This window comes from Aptenodytes patagonicus, chromosome Z (genome assembly GCF_965638725.1).
Source record: "Aptenodytes patagonicus chromosome Z, bAptPat1.pri.cur, whole genome shotgun sequence".
In the NCBI taxonomy this organism is placed as follows: Eukaryota; Metazoa; Chordata; class Aves; order Sphenisciformes; family Spheniscidae; genus Aptenodytes; species Aptenodytes patagonicus.
This window is the reverse complement of record NC_134982.1, coordinates 44,088,458-44,115,835: the sequence shown is the minus strand read 5'-3', so window position 1 is coordinate 44,115,835 and position 27,378 is coordinate 44,088,458. Positions and strand designations below refer to the sequence as shown.

Below are 27,378 nucleotides of genomic sequence, written 5' to 3'. Positions count from 1 at the left end.
ATCACAAACATTTATTTTAGAGGTTTATACATTCTCCATAAATATTTGCTGTGGGTCAGACTTAGAACATTCTGTTTAATTATTTTTTCTTCAGTAATTGCCATGTAAATTCATCCTGAATGTGAGCCTTAGGGAAAAAAGAAATTGGTTACCTCTTTTCCTGTATTTTGAAAAGACATTTAAGATATCTTTCCTCCATAATTAAATTATCTCCTTTTTACTTTTTTGTACGCTGTAAGTCCCTCTAATCCTATTCGTAGAGTAAGCTGAAGGAGCAGTTAGTGACAATGTTCTTCCTCTTTGAGAGAGAAGCAGATTGCATTTGAGGCTATTCTGGTTTTTAGTAGCCCAAATTAGAATTCTCAGTCTTCTGTAAAAGAACAAAAAGCTCCTTTCAACAGCATTTCACATAAAATTTGTTGATTTGATTCTTGTGGTCATTTCCAAACAAAAACTCTGAATGAAATAAGTGTTCCCCAAGCCTGAAAGACTCGCTAATGTATTATAGCTATCTCAGTAAGATTCTTACTATGCATTTAGTAAAATGAAGGCAGAAGACACAAATTCTCATCAGTATTTCTAATGCTAATTCATAAAGAGAAATACATTCTTAGGGACATAAATCCTATCCTGTGCTGTATAGCAGAAATGAGACAGAGGAGAAAGAATAAGGAATGAAAATTGTCTGCACACTTGTGTAAGTATTACATAAGTTTAAAGGCAGAATTATATTAGAACAGCAACTACAAATCATCAGCTTTACCTAATTTTCCTAAAATTTGAAACATTATCTCTCACTCATTTCTGAGAATAAGATAATCTCAACATTACAAAGTAAACAAAAAGAAAAAGAAAAAGGACCACCTTGCCCTTACATCCAACTGAGATTTAACCAAAGCCATCATGAGGAAACACTTGTCTTCCCTACAGTTGTCTACAAGCAGCACTTTATCCTACAGCATGCTTACTCTCACTTTTCTGCTTTCTCAGCCCTTTTCTCCACAGCTGCAACCCATCTGGTGAAGAACAAGAAACAATGCACTCGCATGTCAATCTTAAAACCTCGATTTGATCTGTATGTCAGGAGATGTTCAGCTTTTTTGTAGATTCACACACTGTCCTGTTTTTACTCTCTGCCATCCTCTGGTAGCTTGTTGAGCTGTTCACACTTTAAAAAAAAAAAAAAAAGTGTTGGCAAACTGGAAAGAATTAAAAGAAATACAAGATAGGGATGAACTTAGGAATATCTGTCTCACAGTAAAGACTAGAGAAGCTCAATCAATTTAAGTTCACTACAAGCAGAAATGACAATTCAGCTTTAAGTGACTAAGTAATCAATGAGAAAAAAAATCATTTTTTTTAAAAAACATAACTGCCAAAGGCATAACAGGAAGTGGAAACTGGAAGCTAAAACTACTCTAGAGATAACATTTCTATAGTGGAGGTAATTAAACAGCAGAACATTTTACATTCTTTGTCAGCTGGCATCTTTATACTAAGCCTTGATGCCTCTTCTAAAAGCCACGCTCTGGTCCAACAGGAAATTACAAACTTGAAACAGAAACCACTTGAGAAAATGCTGCAGTTTATCACTGTAGCATCTTCTGGCCTTGAAATCTATTACTTTACTTGCCATCTACTTCCCTTAACTATATTATGTTGCTATGCTTGGGACAGCGGAACAATACCTTTTCTGAAAAGATAGTGTTAGCAATGTATTAGATGCATTGCACATAGTTTGATATAACCATGGGGAAAAGGAAAGGAGTTAGCAAATCTTGAATGAATACCTCATAGAGCATAAACAGGATGCCTTCAGGTGTTACAATAGTCCACGTGCGGTCAGTATGACTGCACAGTGGAGTTTAGGAGAAATGACAGAAGATATAGATAGAGATGCTCAGGATCTGTATTTAGACCTTCTCATACTCTGCATGGTTAATATGCAGAAGCATGTGGCCATCAGAGGTTTCTGCAGTACCTCTATCCCACAAATAGAAAACAAATTTAATGAGAAACTTTAGGTTTCCCAAATTAAGTTTCCTTTGACCACTGACAATGAGGACTTATTCTCACATAAATTAAAAAAAAAAAAAGACAAATGCCTTAATAACCTTGCATGAAGAGTAACTCTCTATTTTCCTCTGATGTATTTTATTGTATTTCTCTTCCTTGTATAACATTCTTCCTTTGATTCCCTTAAGCATTCAAAACAGACCAAGAAAAACAAATAAAGATGAGTACTAAAAGAAAGAAGACGAAGACCAGACTCTAAGCATGGCCTTGGTTTGTGGTTTAATGAACTTATGAAGAGGATAATTGTCTATTTCATCTGGGTTCTGTTGCTTTTATGTTATATTTAAATTAATTACATATGGAAATATTCATACTCCAAAACAGAACTGTGATTTTCCTAGAGCAAAGCTTAATAGAAACTCAAGCTTTATTAGTACAGACATGGGGACAAATTTTTTGCAGTTTTTCCTCATTTTTACTCCAAATATTGGCTACAGAAAAGAAACATAATTCAGTTTTGATCAGACAAAAAAAAAAGTCTTCAGGGAAGCTATTTGAATGCCAAGTTTCAAAAACATGCACTTCACTCATTCATATAATATATTAAAACATGCAAAAGAGGAACACAGTCATTCAAATTTTTGTTTGCTTAAACAAATGAATGTTAGCTTTATTTTGTACCTTACACTGCAATTTTTTTTTTGCTTTTCATTCCTTATGAATGTATTTTTTCTAAACTTTGAATCAGTACCTACCACATTCATTGATGCAGTTACACCAGGACAGAAAAATTTTAAAAATTATAATAATAAAAAATAATTAAATCAAATCACAGACAAGGAAAGCTAGAATTTGTAAGGCAGATTCCTGTCCCAATTCCAAACAGAAAACCTTGCATAAACCCACTTTTCCCTCTCTGAACTTGATTTTTCTTTAACAAAAGTGTCTATAAAATACTTACCATTTTACCTATTCTTACTCTTCAAATGCATGACAACATTACAAGATAAAGAAGTAGATTTCAAAAAATTGAGCGATAAGCTTTTCCAATAAAAATGAAATACAGGTTAACACATGCATCAGGTGGTATATTTAATACATAGTTTTGTGGTTGTGGTGTTTGAAAATTAGGTGGGGGGTGGTGTAAACTTTAACAGGGTAGTCATGCATTCTGAGTGTAAAAAAAGAACAATCAATAATTGTCCCTATCCTTGAGTTGATTGCTGATTCTAGAATTGACATAATTTAAGGTGAAATACCTGGAGAGTGTCTGTTAACTCCTTTTAATGCCCGTATGTGTTAATTCACTGAAATGTCCTGCTTGAAATGGAATTTATAAAAGTAGGGAATGTTAGAATTCTTTTTTTTTTTTTTTTCTTCTGTAGAAACAGGACATTCTAGAAATACTGCAGGAAAGACTACTCCTGGCAAGAATTTCTTCTATGTGCAAAAGGCTATCACTACACTTAAACTTCCATTAAGCCTTAAAAATAGACTACAAGCACAGAGAAGCACTGTGACCTGCTTTGTGCAAGCAAGTGAAATTCTTAAGCATGTGTGTGCACTTGTATGGTTTTGTAAGGTTTGAGTCTCCTTATTTTTTGTCTAATCAATCTCATTTTTTAGCAGGAAAATAAACTCACCATGTTTTCTAGAATTAACTGTTTTCAGTCTTTTAATTAGGTAATGACACTGCATAGGTGTGTCCTCAATTGTAATACAAAAAAAGCAAAGTAAGTTTTTGGTTTAGTATGAACTGTGCAAGAATTCCTAGCATAGAGATATTAGCAAAGAATTAAATAATTGAATAGTGTTACATGCAATAGCCATTTTCAAGGGGATTAAACATACAGTATACTGATAGCATGCAAGGAAGTGAAGATCATTTGTTATGTATCTTTTCTGTCAGTGTATGCATGTTTATGTTACTTCCAGTGAAACTGGTTGAAAAACTCAGAGAGGAAGTGCATTAACAGGCGAGGATGCTTACTGTTCTATGATTTACTAGGATATTTTGGTATTTTCAGTTATGCTAATTCTTAATAGCAAACTGGCATTCGTTATTTCTCTCTTGTCACTGCCCCAAATTCAGTATTTCAAAAAATTCCGTGGTTGTGCATCAAAATAAGGTCTTCAAAGGGTCCAGAAAAAACAAGGTAAGATATTCTTAAAATCCTACCATTTGTTTAAGAGAAAAAAAGCCTCATTTTCCAAAAAATACCTTAAATTTTTAATATATTGGTCTATTCTTAACAAAATATTCTTAATACAGTAAGTGTAATAAATTGAAAGATAGATCGTTATGAATGCCATATGTAGTTGCTATTAATAACTACAATTCCCATCAACTTTTTAAACAGTGACCTATCAAAAACAAATGAAAACATCTATACATAAATAATTTTGTAACAAATCATCACAAATATGTCAATTTAACACCATCTGCCGTTGAAAACACTTTACATTAAATGTAAATTATTTATAGCCTTTAAATATTATATTTGAGTTCAAACACTTCAGAAATACATACCTATAGACTTTAAAGCCATCTTGTATGCTCACTTTCTATAGAAGAACCAAGAACCATATTCACAGGCAGCTCTTTTACTCATAATGTATATAGTGTTATTATGCTGAAATACATGCCATAGAGAGTAAGATTTTTTTTTTTAAGCAGTGTTCTTTTAATTACATTTATTGGAGTAGTATTTGATAATATACAGCACTATAAGAATCAGTTTCACATTTTATTCTAGTTGGATAATTTATACATGCAAGTGCTGTGGAATAAAAGAGAAGAACATTTTTTAATCAGAAATTTTGCAGCACTGGTGAAAACTGTTGCAGCAAATTGGTATTACCATTAAGAAGGCCTGATTCTTATTTATGGTATTAGTAATTAATTAGTCTTTCATAATTTCAAATTAAAACATACACATACAAAACCAATGTAAGGAAATCTCTTCAGCAATTTTGAGATAAATTGCTATAACTTCACTGACCTGAAGTAGTTGCATCATCTTTAGAATCACTTGCAGAGCTGTCCATTTCCTTTTTCAAAATGTGAAACTGGAATGTTTTGCACATTTCACTTTGTCATCTTGCACACTAAGATGACAAAGACTTTCCTTCCTTTTATTACATGATGACAATCCACAGCTAATATTAATCTTGGCTTGTGCATTTGAAAGTATGTAATTACTGTGTGAGCATTTGATTACAACTACTGTCAACCAAACCCCATTTTTTTAAAATATTTGCCTCATAACATCATGATTGGTTTGCTCAACTGTGCCTTCCACCCTACTATCCCTAAAAGCCATCTTGTCTCCAGTTTCTATGGCCCTGTTGCGTTTAAAGCACAAAAAAAGGGCACAAAATACCCTGGTGCTACTCTCACTTCTCCATCTGTGTTCAGTGGATATATACTGCCACTATGAGAAATTTGCTGCTTTATTTCAAGTACAAGGCATGTAGTATGAATTAAATAGTTCTTGAAAATCATGATCCATAAGCAGAACATACAATAGGCTGACTTTTGAATACGCAATTTATGCTCACTTATTCCAAATGACCTTTGTAACTCAATCATTCTGCCACTCATGAATTATGGAGTCATTAAAGCTTATGTAAATAAGACATTTTACATGCCACTGCTACATATGGATTCAGAAGGCAACATTGGATTTAAATAGCCAGGTCTGGATTCAAATTTCAACACTTCCATTGCTCAGGAATTTCTTTGACCATGATTTTTGCGAGAGAAACTTACAAATTTCAGATCACAGTTTGTAACTTAACCAATGCTCCTTCCCACCTTACCCATTCATTCAAGATTTTAGAAATTGGGATATATCAATGTGCACATGCTTAGATGTGTGCAGAGGTGCACTCATATGAGTGTAAATTTACTTTTAAAACAGAAGAAAAAGACCTTTCAAGCTTTTGGAATGCATCATTTTGTCTCCCCAGAATTTGCAGTCCTGACACTAGGATTAGTGAGACATGAGACCTCTGTAAGGGATAGATGAGAGGTTTCTTTCTTGATCTGCCCTTAGGGCTTTTGACTTTCAAGACTATGGTATTCAAGACCTAATACACCATACATTTCAGCTACTAAAAACATATCTGTGTTGCTTAATGTCAGGGGTTTTTTTTAAAGCTTAAAACAACAGTGGACTTGGTGTTTTTTCCTCTGACTTCTAGCTTGTATGTGTCCATGGAAATAATCATCTATACTGCAGTGAGGGAGAGCAGAAAGTAAACACTTAGAAATCCATTTGTTTAGCTGAATTACGTCCAGATTGTCTGAGAAACAGTAAAAGGACTTCTTCTTTGTATTTATGATCCCATTTCCTGTTATTGTGCACATGCATCTAGATGGTTCCATGATGATTGCAGAAAAGGACCTTGAACAGATTGTACTTGATTATATTATGTGAGAGAAGCAATTTATTATAACAAGAGTCCTTCAAGAGTTGCTCTAGGTCTTGTTTTATTGATCAATATATGAATGAGCTTGATTTATATGGAGAGTGCATGTCTTTTTAAGGCTAACCCTCAAAGCTCATTCCATTGCTATCCCTAAGAAGATATACAAGGTCATTCAGTTGGGTACTACAAAATTAATTTACAATACAAAATACTATTTTGTTGTGTGTTTCATCTCATTTGTGTCATTTTAGCTCCCAGTTCTATAACAGCAACAAAAGTAAAAAGTGTGTATATCATTTTTGCATATGTGGCTTTAATTCATATAGCTTTAAGTCCTTGGTTCCTTTTCATTTTAAATCAAAATTCAATAAAACATGTCAGCAAGAAGCAGATAGTTATCCCTTAAAACAGGTCTTTAATTTATTCTGCTTTGATCTTGGACAAAAAAAAAAATCTCCAGATATCATATAACTGTAAGGCTGCTGGCAAAACTGTCTTGCTATAAAAAGCCATATAACTAGAAGGAAAGGTTGAAAGGCATCCATCTATGGACTTCTTTGGACTTTTCTGAGGAAGGAGCCCTGGGTACATTTAACAAAAAAAAAAGGGAGGGGGGCAGGGAGGAGAAAACAAAAAGACCGAAGGAGGAAATCTCATGTAAATTAATGCTCTGGGGATCTGAGACCTTATTTATAAGAGTCGGTCTTTTCGAGTGAGCACAGAAGAGGAAAAACATCCTGTTTTCTCTAGATAATTTCAGTATGGTTTTGCAGTATGATGAAGTTACTATCTTGGTTTCCTTTGGCAGGTGAAAAGTGGTTTACTACACCTGCCAAAAGTCCCACTTCTTCTGGGACTTTAAAAAAACAAGAATATGTAATACACTTCATTAAATTCATACTTGAGTAAATTCAGCTTTAAAAATAGCTTGTCTCCAAATATTTTTTGCCAAATTATGGCAATATCCCATTTAAAAGCTGTGTGAAAAATTATTTTCTAGTGCAACTATGCCATAAAATAATTATAAAGAAGATGGAATTGCTGGAGGCTTCTCAGACTTAAGTATTTACATGTCACACTGAGCATGGCATACATATTATATTCTTCACAATATACAGATGTATTCAGGATGATTTCTGGATTGCTATTATTAGATAGTTAACAAAAGAAAACTTCACTGCTGTATATCCAAATTTATATTGTAACGATGAGAAAATGTTTTCAGTGGAAAGAGGTCTGAAAGGCTCTCTAAACCAAATTTCTTTATAGACCATGTGTCTTCTTTATTTAAATCATGTGGCCGTACCTGATAAATAGCATGGGCTAAGCACAGTAGTTAGTTGAGTCGTGTACCCACGAAGGCACATTCCTTTGATCCCACTTTTGTTTTTGATAAAAAGAAAAGTATATCTGAAAAATCAAATGCAAAAACCAGCTTCATATCCAACCTCCTCCAATCTGTGACTCCACAGATTGGAGGAGGTTGGAAATGAAGCTGGTTTTTTCATTTGATTTTATTTGACCAGGAGAAAACAAGTGATCATTATTGATCAATCACTGCAGTTGAAATGGATTTTGAGAATGCCGAGAAGTGACATTGCTGGCACCTATTTGCTGTCCAGCATAGAAGCTGGGTACATATCATTTATGCAACTACTGCTATGTATCTGGGCAACTTGTGCGTGACAAAACAGTGAGATTAGCTTCAAAAGGGTAAAATTCCTCAATCATTTCTTTCCTAGGTGAGGGCAGCTTGAGGAATTGTAAGAGCTATCTTAGTAAGAGGAAAGGTGGGATAGCAGTGATTACACAGACCTGCTGTGTAGAAACAGCTTCATGTGACCTATACCATATGGAAAGAAAATCTTGTTTTAAAGAGCAAGTAATAAAACTGAGTTGGTTCAAATTACAGAATGCAATTCTTTACAGTACAAAATATGCAGGTGTGATAACTTTCAGCTCAGCTTATGCTTAGCATATCTTATTTTTTTTGCCAGGAGCTCATGGCCAACTTCCTAATTTATCGTCAAGTGCTCTGATTTGAAGAGCCAAGTAGAAGTAGCTAGTTGGGATTGCTATGAAGTGGTCACTCTAAATAGTCATGTATAGGAGCAATAAGTTCATAAGGAACAGCCAGACAGCATGGATGTTGTATGTATGTGATTATGAATGAACTTTTGCTAAATGCAGGGATCTAGGTTGTGATTTTATAGATGAGAGGAAAACAGAGCTTTTTAAATGCTTATTCAATGAAAATATTTACTCTTTTACTTTTAAGTGTGAGAGCCTCTCAGAGACCATTGATGAATGCAGGCAACAGACAGAATGGAAAAAAAAACCCACAGCAAGTGACTTTAATTAAGCCTTCCATCAGCTTGAAACTGGCATGCTTAAAGACCTTCTTCCTTGTTTAATATTTTATCATTGTTCAAGCAGATAAATAATATTACATCATAAATACATGTAATAGAAATTACATCATAAACAATGTATGAGAGCTTGCTTACTAAGATTTTCCTATCTCTCACAACTTCTTTTGTCAGGCTTCATACCGACATGTTGGATAAGCCAATTAATTTCAGCACAGTGTTTGCAAACCCCCTTCTTACAGTCATAGTCTTGAGATATCTTTTAAAAATAAGCAGGAATGGACATTTCTGTCTTACAAATCTTCACTAAGATTCTTCCTTAGCAAACCTTCAGTAATTTTCCATAATCCAGTTGAAGCCTCTCTTTCAGTATTCATGCATGTCAGTGGTACCTACAGCCCACGAGAGAGCACTTGTGTTTGTAAATGGCACCTTGTTTGGGAGGCTCAATTAGCAATCAGGCATCCACACACCTGCAGCCAGACTCACTTCTAAGGACCACTAAGCAGATTCAGCATACAGTCCTCTCCTTTCACCCCTCTGCCACCAGGTCCATTGTACTTGGAAGTATCTCAACAACCACTGTGTTCAGACTAGTGTATCATCCATCAACTGTTTGTTCAGTCAAGAAAGTAAGTGGAGCTATACCTTAGGGCTAGCAGGAAGTAAATGAATTTATTTACCTATGTATATTTATTAGTTTATGATGGGTGAATAAATGCTGCAGCTCTTTTCTGTGAATCCACCTTTCGTCATTGTGCTGTTTTTATATGTGTGTGTTTCTTCTCAATTGCAAAAAAAAACCCATTCCTGGGATGTACTACTTTGCTGAGGAAGAAAATTAGCATTTATCATAAAAAATAGGGTAAAAGTTTGAATGGAACAATTAATGATAGAAAAAGTAAAAATGTTTTTCATATTGGCTACATACAGATGCAAGAAAACTCTTCTAATTTATACCACATTACAGATCAAGCTGCAACTGATGTTTAATGGCAGCATTATCTCCACAATTTTATTGATTTTACTATGAAGACTGACAACAGTAATCCTTATGTGGCTACAGCAGAATTTATCTTGGAAGAACTGTATGGTCTAATTTCTTTCACATAATTCACTACACTATATGAAAATCTGCAGCAATGACTACACAAAGATCATAGTCCAAGCTCAGAGATAAGACTAGAAAAATCTTTTTTAATAATAAATAGAAATTATTCTCAGAAAATATAGTTTGTCCCAATGGCTTTTGACTTAAAACACAAATAATAAATCCACTTTCATTTGCTCCCCAATTCTTTATTGAGAAGCCCAAAATAATGTAAGAAATGCTAGAACATAGAACAACACATGAGAATACAGAAAATGCATGTCATTATTAACTCTGCTATCTTGTTTCACATTTCTAGACTAAAATCAGATCTGTGGAAAACCTGAGCAGATCTTATTAAATACTTTTTCAGTGATGGAGCCACAATCCTTAGAGACTGCTTAGAAATGCTTAGAGACTAGGCAGAAGACAAGGTTCAGAAAACATACATTCACTTAACTGATTTTGAATCAATTGGAAACAACTCTGAAGCAGACACGAGGCAATAAATTTCAAAGAGTAAAAAGAGGTGCAGAAGAAAAGCAGTCCTCCTATGTCATGAAGAGGAGACAAAACTATATGGTCTCTCCTTTTCTGAATAGACCACATGGAGGAAGAAGTAAGCAACTAGGACCCTTTTGTCTGGGGATTCTGCATTTTCAGGCCTGAACAGAACTTCAGTTTCAGATAACAAATGACATTTTTGTGAGTTACTTGAGAAAAATTACACCCTTCTCTTGATTTCTATCAACACCTATTTTTTAATAGGTCTATTTTAAACATCTATCTCTATACTGTCATTGACATGTCTGTATATGGAGAACAGATATGTGCACATCTCTGTGAGGAAGAATTCTTTAATAGCTTCCTAAAAAGGTTTTCTGTATGCCAAATTGTCATTAAATGAGTTAATAGATTGTTGTGAGTTAAAGATGTTGTTCTTAACCCATTACCTTTGCTTTGATTCCAGACTTTGTTTTTCTACACAGTAAAGTATAAAACCCCAAAGAAAGTAGCATCAATGATGGAAAGTGGTAAACCAGAGTTGCTCTAAGTGCCTGAACTGTTTCTGTAACATGAATCAAGGGATTTTCACTGGGCTACCTCTTCTGGTAAGATACCATGTGCAGAATGCTTGTGTGAGTCTTACAGACACATATACTTCACCTAATTGGGTCAACACATTGGATTGTCTAAAATCCTGGTTGAGTTTTTAACTTTCTTGTCAATTTAAGATTCCAAATCCCCCATAATGAGTATTAATACAAATCTATGCAAAGTAATCTCAGCTTCACAGCATGATGCGTTAATTTCAATTTCCTTATTTAACTAATTTGAATGTTTTGAATTATTGATTCGATTTTTAATTGTGGCTTTTCATTCTGTAGATTAATCATATGTGTGTTTAATTGTCTACTTGCTTTTTAATAAATTCCTGGAAAACACACACACTGGCTTACTCAAACTGCAAACATGGGTTACAAGCACTGACAGCACAAGTTCACTCAGATATTTGTATTCTTTTGGCCCTGTTTCCAAATCAATACTGAAGTGCAACTGTAACCACTTTAAGGAGAACTCAGGGAAAAGCACTGCTGAATGAACTGGAAAGCCATCATCACATTTTCCTTCCTTAACCAGTAGAAAGAGCTGTTAATTTTTTTAGACACTCATATCAGCTCTGGGCAACCTGGGATGACTTCTTATCCTAGAGAAAGACATGTGAGATTAGATTTACACTTGGAGACCTTAAGACTACTCTTACTGTACTGCAATGAATCTTTCCAGGGGTCTGACTGTTGAACCTGGCATAGTCTTGTGAAAAAGCACTAGGTCAGATTTGCTTTGAGGTTTAGTTATCTCTGGGAAGCACTGTGCTTTCAGGTAGAAGGTGAGTGAACTGATGGGTTCACTCAATTTCCTCATCTCAGAGCACCAGCTGACTTTAATGCCAGAAAAGAGTGAAGAATTTGCAAATTTTTAGAGATATTTAGAGATTCTTATGTCAAACAAAACAGTCCCAGTACTCCTTAACCCTACACGTCTCTTCCCAAAGCTGCTGCTGTCCAGCTATTTGTGTTTAAGGAGGAAAGTAGCAATGCTGAATCCCATCAGCAGCTGCTGCCTGTGACACATGCCAGCCTGGGGTGGCAACAGCCTCTGCCACCTTCACAGAGCCAGCCCAGCATCAGCCCTGGTCTCTGGCCAGCACTGCTAGAGAGAGGGGTCTTTGATTTTAAATCCTGTCACCAAATGTCACCTCTGGCACATTTTGACTCTGGGCAACTGGATTACAGAACAAGGCCCAGCTCCAGCCTTTGCTACCATGCCATTTATTTAAACAGATTGAACCTGAGGTAGGAGGCTAGGAGAGAACCTTACAAAAGCTCATGTCCTTGGAAATTATTTCTTCCCTTCCTCCTTCCTCTTATTCATAGAGTCAAGAAAACACACACATACAAAAAAAACCAAAAACCAAAAAACAAAAAAAAACCACCAAAGAAAAAAGAAAATTTAAACAAGTCAGGCTCTGTTTTTAAAAGATAAAAGGGAGCAGCAAAATTTCTGAGCACTCCAGTAAGTTCTGGGACCAGGGTAGAGCAAAGGGCCTGAATGCGATCAAAGGTATTACAGAACTGCTGGTGGTAGCTGTAGGTAGCAAAAGCTTTGTCTTTTTCCCTTTGCCATCTGTTCCCAGTCCAGGGGAGGGCTGGCTGCTCCTCAGCTGCACCAGGGAGGAAAGTCGTGTTGCAAAGTGCTGCTGCGGCATCTTCTGTGAAACAGCAGTCATTTCTGCTAAGTCCATCAATATCCTGGCTGATGGCAAGTCTGAGGCAGGCAGTGCCAAACATCTTTGGCCACAGTGGAGCTTTGGACAAGCTGCCTTTTGGCTCAAGTTCCTTCTTTTTTAATGTTTCTTTGTCCATTTTGAAAGCTGATGGAAAACTGCTTAAAAATGGACAAGTCTATGAAGAAGCGCTGATGTGCAACCTGCTGCCACTTGACCCGAAATGGCATTGCAAGGGAGATAGTCTGTGTCTTCATTTTCTGAATCCGTTAGGAGGAACCAAAATCTGCTACAATTATTAACAATACCAACAACAGCTGCCTTCTTAGATGATCTGTAAGAAAAGTCTAGGCAAATAGAAAGCTGAATATGGCGAGCAAAATGGGAAGTAAGAAAGAAAACAGGAACTAAAGAAGTAACAAATTTATTGTAAGTTTGTATTTTACCATAACTGGAAGTTAATGGAGTTGTAAAGTTGACTGTATCTTCAGGATGCCCTTCAGAGCAGAGAAGACAAGACATTCAGGACCTCTTTTAATTCTATTTAAGTATTTATGGTAAAGTGTGGGAAATTCTGCCTGATTTTTAATAGACTCCAACTACCCTCTACTTCCAACAAGTTCAAAATTTCTCAACAAGCTTTTAGGTTGGAAGCATATTGAAGGGTTGGGAGGTGATGTTTCTGAGATTGGAAAAGCTCCTATGAACCTAAGAATTAAGACCAATTATGTTAGGTATTTAGAGACTGAAAGAAATACCTAAGAGATTTCATCTTTCCAGACCTACACAGATCTTTAAAAAACTTACCTGTATTCTATTCAGTGTGAAAGTATAAGTTTGTAGATTTTCTTATACATCTTCTCAAACTTATGCCTCTTCAAAAATAAGCATTTAAACATACTAACAACATTAACTAGGGGGTTCTATTTTTCTTTTTTCCTTAAAGTGGATCTCTATCAACTCATTAACATAATTTTTGTTAACACAAAAATTTGGATGTGCTCATAACTCCAAGCAATGGAATAATCCAAGTATTCAAAAGTGCACAACAACTACAACAAAAGTGTTTAAAGTGAACTGTTGAGTCTAATAAATTCTAAAGACTAATGACACATTAGGATCTGAATTTGCAGTAAATCTCTGTTGTCCTCTTTCCTAATTACATCAGAAAGCATTCTTCTTTCCTCTTATTTTTCCACATTTGTTTGTGCATACATTTACACACCCAGACTACTCTCTGCAGCAATGCAAATCTAAAACAGAGAAGGTAGACATAAAAAGTTACAGGGTCAAGAGTTTCCAGATAAGAACTGCCTTCTCTTGGATCAAAGCTCCACCTAGCCTAACATCCTGTCTCTGTTGGTAACCAGGAGCAGACACAGAGGGAAAAATAAAACAAAGAAAATATGCATAATGTGATGCTTTTCCCTGGCACATCTTCACGGCATTGGGTGACTATGGTTTACAGACTTGCTGGTTCCTGCATATAATAGCTGTGTTGGACTTACCCTCCATGACTTTCTCTAATCTTTTTTGATAAGCATGTACATTCTTAGCCTCTATCAGAATCTGGATTGTTGAATTCCACAGAATATTCTTATCTTAATGATTTTTATCATTATTTAATTAAAACTTTCCATTTCATATTTTTCAGAACTTCTATATGCTAATCAGAGTGGATTAAAATATTTTACATGTGTTCTTTTATGTCATTACCTTGTCATAAAACTACTCCCCCAACACCACACCTCCATCCCACAAGCTCATTATTTTATTTTATAGATTTCTGGGACAAAGTTAAAAACAGACACAACATTTGGACTCAGAGGCAAGTAGACCCAACTATTTTCATTTTCAGCAATGTTAGGACTTTCACTTAAACCTATCTTCGCTGAACCATTCCTTAGTATATTACTGAGTAATAATGTCATCCAAAGGACTGGACTAGTATCTCATTCTAAAATATGCTGGTATCTCCCATCACACAGAGACGCTGGAAATTCCTAAACTGTTGTCCTTACTTTGATTTCTTTCTACTAAGAAGTAGTGTCATCTCAGCATCTTGAGAAGAAATGATGACTCTTAGCATCTAGAGTTATAGTATCTAGTGCTTGAACTAAGATTTAAGTAAGATTAGGTAAGGATTAAACCATGAGACAAACAGGGTTGCTGACCTGATTTGAAACCTTTTGAAGCCTCAAGTATATACGTAGCAATGCAATATGAGTCATAATTAAGAATTTCTGAAGGGTCAAAAGGGAAAGAATACTCCAAACCATGCATTTAACAAATTGATTCAGGTAGCTTTTCCTTTTATGAATTATGAACAACTACCAAAACTAACGTAGTTTTAGAGACATTATTTTGTCTGGAAACTTTGCAGGAAATATAAAAAGAAAACCCACACCTTTAGAACCACAGAAATAAAATGTATAAAAATGTTATTTACTTATTACTTCTGAGCAGTATCTTCAGAGACCTTTCAGACTACTGAATTATTAATTGTGTAGGCCCTGCAAAGAATCCATTTTATTATTCTTTCAAAAGTCCATAACAACACTTACTGAGACATTTCAGCTTATTGGGTCAAGACTTGTACTGAGAATCTTTAGCTTATGGATCACTGATTTGGCAGACTGTAATAGCTTCAGCATGACAGGTCAAAGTCAACATATCATGCCTCTTTATATCCGCCTCTAGGAAAAAAAAACACCACTATACCCACGAATAGAAACACTGAATTTATCTGGCTATGTCCTTCAAGTATTTAAGCCATATTTCAGCCTGGATTTATCTCTTATATTATTAGGTGACGATTCACCAGTAAGATGCTTTATAAAAGGAAAAGTCAAGTATGGCATTATGGTGCCATTATATTAATGCCAATAAAAGGACAATGATTTATTTATAGAAGCAAAGCCAAACAAATATGTTGCCTTTAAAAGAAAAGATACGAGGCTTTGATTACTTAAAGTCATACAAAGTTGTCTTGTTTATTTTGGTACTTACTGATATAAGTAATCAAATGTGATTTAGTCATAAATTACTTGGTGATAAATTACCTAATAGTCAAGGAGTGTATTTCCCACTCTCCACTATAGACATACTTGGTATTCCCATTTGCTAAATGCAACAGTAATACAGCCCTTCTTCTAGGATGATGGCAAATATTTACCCACGTGGACCCTTTGTAGTGCTATACCAGGGCAGTTACCTAATGCAGTTAGCAGCTATGAGACATTTACATAGCTTTCTCCTCCCTCTCTCTTGGAATGTCACAAATTAGTGGGTGCAAAACATGATTTTAAAAGAACCTCTGATCCTTTCTGCTAGCCAAATCTGGCTAGCAGAGAATTATCTTTGCAGAGTATAGCCTTGCTCCTCAGTCCTACAAATATTAGGACAGCTTTCAGCCCCTTGTTAAACATTTTACAAATGAACTGGCCTAGAAAACATGCATGCATACCCATTATATATTTGCCCTCTAAGCACAAATATGTATATAGCTTCATCTTCTGTGGATTCTAGTGCTTTCTATTTAAGAAGTGATGCCTGTATTTCTTTCTGATTTCCCTACATGCACGAGATCATTTCTCAATACCAGTTTGTATTTAAAGAAAAAAAAAAATTAAGTAGCATCATAAATCATTCAGCAAACACCCAAACTCTATTCATAGCCATACATATGTTGCCAGTAATACAGATAAATATAGAGTCATAGAAATATACACACAGACTTTGAGAAAATATGCCTCTAGACAGAAACATATTGTGCATATGCAAATAACTGTCTGGCACTGAAGCTTTGCCCTTTAGCATTCACTTAACTGTATCTCTTTCCTACGCCTGTTCCCTCCCATTTTTCCATCTGTTTATTTTTTTCAAAGCTTCACTTAAGAATACAGTACAACCTCTCAAAAATCAAGAAATATGGTCCTGCAAATATAACTGCCAGGTATAACATACAATATTGTTTGTGGGCGGGAAAAAAAGATATAGAGGAGGCTACATTCAAATTTTCCTACAAAGGCTACAGGAAATATGTTTTAGCCATTTCGTCCAAATGATGTTCATTGCTGGTTAGACTTCAGGTCTGGTTGCTATACTTTAAAGAAATTGTATAATCCAGGCCTTGCGATCAGCTTTCTTAATTTATTTCCCTGAAATGACAGGCCTGGCAAAGGCAGGCTGGCCTCTCAGATGTCTGGATTACACTGTAGCTATGGAAACAGGTGTTAAAGTGCTATGAATTTCAAGTTACACTGATATTCTGCGCATCACGTTCTGTACTGATGACAGGTTATTTTACATGTTGACCAATACAACGGCATCAATCTTACTGATTTATAGGAGACCATCAGGTGAGACAGTCTCCATGATGAACTTGGGGAGCTTTCCCCAGGTTTTATGCTCAGTGTGTTCTTGTGCATGTACAGGCTAACACACGCAGATGCAGGAGCAGTACCTGTTACCACACTCTTTCCAAAATCTTCAGGCCAAGAGGCACAGGTGCCTGAAATTGACTTGCAATAGCCTTTCCAGTTTAGGAAGTATTTACAGTTTTTTTCTTTCTCAAAGGAAACCAGCTTGTAGTCCATCCTCATATGGAGCACTAACTCAGGGCTGAAGCCCTGCAGACCTTTCCATGGGTTTGCATGAGGCTGTATTAAAAAAACAAAGCTGAGTTGGGGGAAGTGGAACATAACCAAATAAATGCCTTTTGCTTTGGTACAAAACTGCCTGTGCTAACAGTGATCGCACTCCCTGCCTCCCTCCGTGACTTCTGTAGCAACAGCAGTGTGAAGGACTGGGCAGGAGCCTGCCACCACTTCCCATTGTCCTGTAGAAAATTCAACCCAAAAAGGCAGCATATTGCACTACTAGTCTTCCGCAGCACAAATGGTGAGGTCAAGAAATAGTTTCTGTATAATTTTGCATCCAGACGAATAGCTGCGGAAGTCACAAGTTTTCAAAGAAACATGCGTGGTCTTGCCTAGTCTTGATCTCACTGTCTTTTATTCTGATACACTCCGCGTTGTCATTTACCTTCTCCCTCACAGTCATGTTGTTTTGGGGAGAGATTTATACTGCTCATGTGTATGGACATTCCCCAAGCAGCTCAACACCTGCTTCCTCCTTTGTGCCATGCAGTCAGTCCAATCCCTCCTGAACCTGCCTCCACTCTCAGCAGGGCCTTTTTTTCTTTCCTGGTATTTATTAGCTTTTTGGCATCTCTTATTCATAGCAACACAAACAGTGATGAAGTCAGATTTGGTGTCAGACTGTATCTTTCCTCCTTGAGCTTTTGTAAACTGAAAAGATTTTTCTTCTTGTAAGAGCTGGAAAACCTCTTTAAAACTAAGATTACGTAGGTCAAAAATGTACACTGTATTTTGTATATAAAGTGATCTTGTCAACATTTAGTCTTAGATTATTTTCTGAAGTATGATGAAGCAATATTCACCCTGAACAGTTTAAGAAATGTGAAGATTTTGCTATGCAGTTATAAAATTCCTATATAAAAATATCAGTGGGAAAATACAAGTTAAATTGGTCCAAAAGAAATAAAGCATATTGGAAATAAGGCAGTAAAACATGTAAACTACATTACCAATGATGATATGAGCTGCAGTCTGAAATCCCCTATCCAAAAACCATAACAGAATACACAGCCTGTAGAGCTGTGAATGGCCATACCACTTCATATCAGTTCCAAGACTTCATACTGCTTTTGAGTAACATACCACTGGAACAGCTCACTTGTCTATTTTACATAAACACAAATGAAATAGCATAGAGGTAGTTTTTTGTAGGGTAGGTGCCTCTTCCCGGAGATTTGAAATAAGGCCAAAAGCTTTTGTATATGGCATAGCTTGACTATTATATATGAAAACATTTCCAGGTATTAGTTGTCTTGAACTGATTTCGGGGTAGACGAAAAAGTCTCTGCACGCCAACAGAGAACTTCAGGGTTATTTAGTTCTCTGAATAAAATATTTTATAAATGAAAAGCAGAAAGGATTGTTTCCAAGATTTTGAAATATGTGTGCTGGGAAGTCAAAGTTAAGGTGAGGATAGTCATCGTATTTCCCCCTCTAATTTCAAGAAGGATAATATATCAGCTAAAAGTAGAATGAGAGAAAAGGAACTTCGTCCCTCTTGCTCACGTAGGCAACATCATGCAAGCAAACTGAAGACATAATTATTGAATTTCAACACTGTTTCTATTCACATTTGCATTATTAGATGAAAGATGTTTGAAGGCCTTTCTTGTTTCACCTCCCTTATAAACCCACTCTGGTTTTACACCAGCTGGGGCGTCCACTTTAGTATAACAGAAATAGCATGCAAGTCTTCCTTACTGTATTAACTAAAAATAAGCTAGTGAAACACAAGTTTTCAGTAGTCACAGCCTTGTCTGGTGACATCTGTGAACTCTCTAAGCTAATGATATTGTTTTTTTCTCAGCTATTCAGATTTTAAAAAGCATTACCCACATGACACAGCAGGGTCTGCTTTGACTGATCGCAGCAGGAACAAGCATTTAAAGGCCAGTTCAGTTTTCAGATTCTTTTCCCCATCCAAGGTCTTAAGAGCTGATGTTTCAAAAGATTTCTGTGTGCAGACAAAAGATCTTAGATCCACTGCCTCTATGGTAACTGAAGTCTTAAAAAGCATTCATTTCTTCTAGACATAATCCATCTGAATGACACTTTTTGCATTATTATATCAAATCAAGCCCTTCCCTAAGGAAAACCTGATTCTTTTATGTCCAGTCAAAATAACTACACCACATGACACATGGTTTGCTCCAATAATTCTCCATTAATCAGCCTGCATTGGTTTTAGGCGCAGGTCCCAGAGGTTAATGAATGGATCATTAAATCTACTGTGCAATCAATCCCCCAGAGTATGCCCATTCTTTGCCACATCACTTGTTTAAGGAAGCGTTCTGCTTAATGGCAAAGGCAGAAATTATAAGCTTGGGAGCAGATGATGCAAACAAATAATCTGTTTTTTTTAAAATCCTCTCTGCAAGTATTTGGCAACAAGATGAGGAGGGTGAGAAAAAAAAGTCAGGGAATAATGATTTTGAAAACTGTATCATAAACAGGTTTGACTTTTTTTTTTTTTTTTTTTAAAAGCAGTTATTTGATCTCCCTCAAACACTCACACCCATTCTCTGTAGGAAACCAGAGATGCCTGTCTGGGTTTTGAGAGATCTAACACACACACGAAGTGTTAAGTATCACTGGCTCCTGCACAGAAAATGTCATCGTTCCCACCTCCCAGTTGGCATCTTTAAATAGCTCACTTTATTTATGGTGTACATAGTGTTAATGTCCTTCAGTTGGTCTATTTTCAAGGATGGAAAAGCAGTTGCTAAGCATTTCTAAATGACAGCCCCAGGGTTCATTAAAAATATGGCAAACATTTGCTAAGCTCATTAAGTGCAATTTTTGTGTGTGTGTGTATCAGATTCCTCCTCTGCATGTTATGCGTGACCAAACATCTATTAACCCTAATCCCATTGATGAGTCTGATACATTCAAACCAGCAATTAGACAAAACAAAAGGGATATTTATTGAGAGACTCATAAATGGGCTTTCATATTGGTCTAAGCTGTTGAAAAATGACAGTTTAATTCCCTTCTGTTAATCCCCACCTACTAGAGTACTCCCTTTGTTTGATTATAGGTTGTCAGATTTAGGGATTCTGATTGAATCAAAATTTGAAGTAAACTAGAACTACACAATAATTACACTTGCTAGGCACTGCTGTCTATTGTATAAGCAGAGTAAATGCAACACAAGTTTAAAAAAAATCAAAGAAAAAAGGATTTCAAGAATCAGCTACTTACAAAAATAAAGGTATATATTGCCTCCATTTAAATACAGAAAAAAACACTTCTTTTTTCCTGTAGTATAACACATTTTGATACCATTACCTGCTAAACACAATTTTTCCAGAACCAAGAGCGTTTCTCCACAGCCACAGAGGAGGCATCTCACCTTTCTTAAACAGAATGACCTTTCTAGCCCGCAGGCATGCCCTTCTCACACGTCTTTTCAACCACTGTGAAGCACAAACATTATTATGAACTCTGCAAAATATTTGCAGTATAAACTGTCAGTCAGAGAGTCCTGTATGGAAAAACTCAGAAACATTTGTTAAGAAAACATCTGCCTGTTTATTAAGTAGTGCTTACAATACTTGCAAGACCTGACAGTAACATTTAAGGGTGTGGGAGTTGGTACTGATCTATAAAGCATGAACTGGGCTGCTGTGAGTTAGTAAAGAGGGAACATCATTTATCCTGTGACAAACTAATGTTATGAAGTTTTCACAGCACAATGACAGTGCTTTGCAACTGAAAACTTCTGAGCTTTACATAGTATAAAACAAAAACAAAAAAAAAAAAAGGAAGAAAACTCATTCAGTAGGTTTTTTAAATCTTTGTCAAGAAAAAGTTTGCTTTTTACTGAAGGGATTTTTCTTGAAGGCAAAAATATTATGGCTGAACTTTATGCTTACAAAAAGAAAGATCATTAATAATGTGAAGTCCTTCTCAAATAATCTCCTTTGGTTTTCCAGGAATCCCACTTCTTACTAATCAAAGGCTTCTAAAAAGTGGTCATACAAATAACCTTCAGAGGGAAATACTCACACTCAGCAAAGATTTTTAATGAATTATTCTAAGTCCTATTAAGGAGAAAAGCAGCTCCTCATCTCAGAAGAACTGTAATAATTATCTACAGAGAAAATATTTGTGTATGTATATAAAAAACCACAGAGATGGTGTCAATCAAGTATTTTTAATTGTGTTTTAAAATAACATTTTTTCCCCAAAAGCTTCAATGAAAAAGAAAACAATTTTCTTTCCTCTAGAAGATGTTGCTTCTACAAGATTTAATGCTATAAAGTAGTCCTTTCAATCTACTATTGTGTACTACTGACCTAAATCTTCTATTTAGTTATTCAAAAGATGTCTAACAGGAAAACATTACCTGACATTTCTGTTACCCACTCTATATTGTCAAACCCATAGATTTATCTCCTCTCCAATGCTGATAGTTCTGTGATTCCAACAGATCACCTGTACAGGAACAACTTCCATGTAAGTTGCCAGCTTCTCTTTGCCTCAATACGAACAGTTATCACCATTTCATCAGCATATTTTCAAAAAATATGATAAAACTTTACTACATAGCAAAGGCAGCGGAAAGGTCCACAGTGCAAAAGGACTCCCTGGTGCTGAAGTATGTGTATGCTTGAATATATTTCAGCTTTAAAAAATTCTATCTTCAGATTGCCCCACTTCATAACTCAACAGGAAGGAAAACAAATCATCATGGATTTTTTAATAACCTAAAATCAATAAGATGCAGTGAGCATTAAAGCCTTAACATTTACTGCATTGAGTAGTAGTTCTTGTGGCAGAAGAGCACACGTGCATTTATAGAGCCTTGTGATGAAACAGTGATAAGTAAACCGCTCATTAAAACCAAAAGCAACAAACCTTTAAGTCCCAGATTTTTTTAAAACTCAAAAATTTTTTTTTTTCATTAATTAAGGATTTTTATTAATAACTTGCTCACTATTCCTTGCCTAAGGGTTTAAAAATTGTCTGGGTGTGCTTTGCCTTAACAGATACTAAGCTATACACAAATGCAAACTCATTGTGCTTTTTAGGGCTGGAGAGTAAAACTGAAGACATTTGGGTCTGAAGATGATGAAGCTGATGCCATTTTCTATTCTTGCAATAGTATGTACTACTGCTCCATATCCACTGCTCAGAAAAGTTTGTCTTTGTTATAACTCCCAGCACAGAAGAGACTCCGACCACTCCTGAGGAAAAGGGGTGCCAAGGGTGATCAAGGTCTCAAAGGCCATGAAATTATTTTTTCTGGTACTTTTGGTTTTTTCCTTCCTGAGTTTTAAAACAAAACTGGAACCAGAAACTTCACCGGGTATTCTTTACTGTTCTTTACCAATTCTTTATGCTGTATTTTACCTTAGGTGGAAGTTTCAAGCCAAGGTAAGTTATTTACTAAGTGGATTATTGCAAGGTAATAGAGGCATATACAAGTAAGGCCATGTCAGTAGCACTGAGAACAGGATGCTTAATTGCTGTTAAGAGTTCAGATTACAGTTTAAATGTCTTCTATTTGCAAGCTTAACTAGTCTTACCCACATCTCTCTTACTTTTTTTTTTTTTTAGTTTTGTCTTTTTATGACTTGAAGGAGCTGGACAAAAATGAAAGAAGCCTTCAGTCATACAAAATTACCTAAGTGCAAAGTTCAAATGACATAACAGCATCTGTATTTTTTTAAACAAGCAATTTTTCAAATTGGTTACCTGTACAACTAAATGTTTGAGTTAGTAGGCACCAAGGGGCAAGTAAAGCTTCCAAATGCTATACACTTCAACAGACAGGAAAGGAATGATGGGATTTTAAAAGCAGAAACAAGAGAACACAGACAATTTTTGTGTACAGAACTTTCCTTTTAACTCACTCTTTAGCCACCAGCAAAATGTTCCAATAAGAAAAATGAAAAGCAGATTCTGTGTCCTTCTTTACCTTGAGACATCTTACAAACTCGGTTGAATGTTCTGCCAAAAGCATGCAGAACAGAGAAGAGCAGAGAGCCAAAGTAGTAATTAACTAATTTGCTTTCTGGATGTAGTAAATAATGAATTAGCCTAAATTAACTTACCACAAGATCGTCCCACAAGGAGATGGCATATATAATCAAATGCAACAGAAACAGTGGATAAACTGCTTTCCCTAATTTTCAGTTCCTCTTCCTAATATTTATCTTAAAAATAAACTTGTAAGGATGTGGAAAGATTGGATCAGAAGATTGTTGTCTCGTGGACTCCAGAAAATTATTTATAACATATAACCTTAAGAAAACTTCTTTACAGCCACACTTTCTCTCAATTATGATATTTTAACAGTTAGAAAAACATTTTTTTGGTTGTTTCTAATGTCAGTGCTAGTTGGGAGTCTCTCGTGTCACTGTTTCATTTTTTTTCTTTGTTTTTCTTTGCTTTACAGCATTCTCTTGAAGTATTTGCCATGGGCATAACTCACAGTTCTACCACATTAGACATTCCTTTCCACTGAGGCTGTCCTTAGACCCTTATCAAATTGTCAACATATATCTGTATGGGCATCACCAAAATCCAAATCATGAAGGCATATCATTGCAGATAGCTTCTCAGATCTAAATATTTGAAAAGGTCTGGGTCAATGTGTTGGATGTCCCCAGCCTTCCTACTGAAGCTTCTGTTTATTTCCAAAAAATTTGTGAACTTGCTTTCAAATATTTTTAAAGTATCTGAGGCACTATTCCTAATCTTCTAACAGAAGTAGGATTCAAAAAATGAGCAAGAATCTATTTTTACACATATGGAGGTGTAAGAAGCACCACCGAGGATAAATAAGAACTGTTCCTGAATTCTGCAATTTATTTGAACACCAGTTTCTGTGCCTTTCTCAGCAGAGAATAGTGTTCACTAGGTTATACAGCTTTCTCAAGAAAATCTTCCCATTTCATGTAATGTTGTGTTTGACACTTTAACTGAGTTACATTTCAGTAATAGAAGCTTTCAAACAGGATTTTTAAACTCAGAAGAGGTGGTCCGGTACCAAGTGGGACTTCTGTACTGAAAGCCTGGTTTGGGAATACTATAAGGGTAGGAGGAGTATACACATACACATACATAACTCACCTGTTCAGCAAGTGGTGAATTTTGAGCTCTCACTCCTACTGCCTTCTATTTGCCTTCTTCCCAAATATATCCAGGAATATTACCTGAAAGTAAGGGCTTTTATTACTTTAATGAAAGAGTGCCTCACATTTAATGGAGAAACTTGAAGGCTTCCTATGCATATCTCTGCATTAAAAGTGAAGTTGTATTAGAAGTGTTTGTGTAGCAGATTTGTTGAGGGGCAATTTCATGTCCTACTGGAATGACTTTTCAAAATAATTCACAAAAGATAAATGTTTGAAAAAACACAGCAGAAAGTAAAAGATCCACCTCCAGATCAGTTGTCTCAAAAGGACAACATACTCTGATGTGGGAAAAACCCCCTTTGTATCTCCATACTGATGTGTCCATAAATGGTCATGTGAAGTCTAGCTATTAGGAGTAACTTTTTTATTATTATTATTTGTCTTTTGCTGTGGATATAGTTCAGTTTCCTAGCAAAATCCAGCCAAACTTTTTTTTTCCCTAACAAAAAAAAAAAAAAAGTTATATTGCTCTAAAACAGCAAAGGATTGCCTAACTAATACTTGCATGCATTTATTAAGATAACAAAACAGAATTTTACTTTCTGCAATATCTTACATTAAGATGCATATAAGTTTTCCTTCTAAGACTTGTTTTGTAATTGTTCCTCAATGAGCTAGTTTGTACAGAGATCTCTGAAATTCTCCTTGACATTAATATGATATGAGCTACTCTTTCACAGCACTTCTCACACGGTGCTACTTGTCCTGAGGCACTTTACAATCTCACAGTAAAAAAAATAAAAATCTATTTCACTAGTTTACTAAGACTCATGAAGCATTCTGAGCATGTCTGGCTTTAATTACATGACAGACTTAAGAGATTTACTTTTTTTCCTCCTTTCCAAAGAAAAAATGCATTTTAAAGAAGAAAAAAAAGTAGAAAAAACCTCTTGATAAATTCAGATTTAGACACTGAATCCAAAGATAAAACAAGTAGTATTTCAAGAGCTAAGCTGCAAATGGAAATTTACCTTTTTATAGATGATAAAACATTAACAAACAAAACAAAACAAACAAACAAAAAAAAAAAACAACAGAAAAAAAAACCAACAGCACTGAGACAGGTGTCATCCAAGACATGTTAAGCTTTAAACCCAGACTTTGGAAATAACATCTTTCTGAAATCGTAAGTGTGGAAATAATATGTTAGAAAGGAAGGAAAAATAATAGGATTTATTTGCAATGTTTTACTGCTAGTGGTGTGGCAGAAACAAAATATCTACATTAAATACATGGTGTTCTTTGCCAGCCTGCATCCAGCCTCTAAGCCCTTCAGGCCCAGCCATTCAGGCAGGGTTTGCAGATTTTCCACCGGATTACTGAAAATGATGCTAACATGAGTATCCTTCAGCTCACAGAGCTCTAATTTAAATGCATATCCTATTACAATGGAACAGCAAGTTTCTAGATCTCGACCATGTTGGCATTTGCTCCAGAGAAAGACAGAACAAAATGCTCCACAAAGGTCCCATTCATGTTAAACTGGCTTCTGCTAAAACCACAAGTGGCTTGTTAGTCACTGAGTTACACAGTGGGAAGGACACAGTCAATGAGCTTAGGCTGCACCAGTGTGTGTCAGGACCACACCGTTAAATCTTCAGCTAGGTGCTGCAGAAGCCTCAGCTAATCTAGTCAATTTAATAAAATAAAATAAGATAAAAAGTTAAAATTAGATACAGTAGCAGAACAGGTCTTGAATACAGTTGCTGTTTAGATACAGATGTAACATTTCAGACATAGGCATCTCCGGTTAAATTTTTCTCAAAAGCATGCACATGGAGGGTTACACATTAACAGCCAGTCCCAGTTACTCCTAATGGGATTTGTGCACCCTGCTTTGAAAATGTAGCCCCTTAGGCTGCTATACAGTTGGCATACCAAGTAGCTGCTACAAACGGCCAGGAAGACTGAATATGCAATTAAATAGCTGCGTTTTCTGAATCAATAAGAACTGATTGAAAAATAAACACTTGAGCTTAATCTGTTACTGTCATATAAAATTGGCCTTCTTCCTAAGTGGCTTTATGAAATTTGGCCTGACCTCTTATGTCTATGTGGGTAAGTGTCTTTCAAAGAAAGGAAAATCTGCAAACTCTCTATCCTCCAGAGTAGAACAATAACAAAAATTGCATCATTTGACTGAATTCAGGTCTGTATTACTAAGCATATTGCATCCATTTGTGGACTTTGATTAACTGTGAGCCACAACACTGTTTCACCAGGAACAGCATATTATGTCTACAAGCTTGTCGGGCCAAAAACCCCCTACTGTATGAAATTTGTATAGCTATTCATATGCTCAAAACTATCCTACAGAACCAATGGGCATGCAACCATAACAAAATAAATCACTATAGTTTTGCTTGAAACAACATCAAATACACATAGCAAGGGAAAAAGAACTCCTAGATTCACTTAAATAGACAGCAGTTTCTTTATGAGATTGAGAAGGGACTAGTTTTATGCTGTTAACTAAATTAGAACATCCAAAGCACACCCAAAATGAGCCTGGTATCTTTGAGGGTGCAATGGGGGCAGGGAATCAAACATCTTTTCTTTCCTCAAGAGTTACAAAAGATGTTCTAATTGCACTAATATGCTGTTGTGGTTTAACCTCAGCCGGCAGCTGAGCACCACACAGCCACTTGTTCACTGCCCCTTGGTGGGATGGGGGAGAGAATCAGAAGAGTAAAAGTGAGAAAACTCATGGGTTGAGATAACAACAGTTTAATAATTGAAATGAAATAAAGTAAAATAGTAATACTGCTAATAATAATAATAATAATAGAAGAATATACAAAGCAAGTGATGCATGATGCAATTGCTCACCACCTATCAACCGATGCCCAGCCAGTCCCTGAGCAGTGACCGCCGT

The 27,378-nt window shown here is 35.8% G+C and overlaps 1 long non-coding RNA gene across 1 annotated transcript; it reads right to left on the bottom strand.

The window, feature by feature from the left end:
• Positions 1-27,378, bottom strand: LOC143172772 (uncharacterized). The gene is made up of 4 exons (XR_012997409.1): positions 27,333-27,378; positions 24,439-24,521; positions 969-1,168; positions 1-127 (listed from the first exon to the last, which is right to left on the bottom strand). It is a non-coding gene; the product is annotated as an uncharacterized LOC143172772 (long non-coding RNA).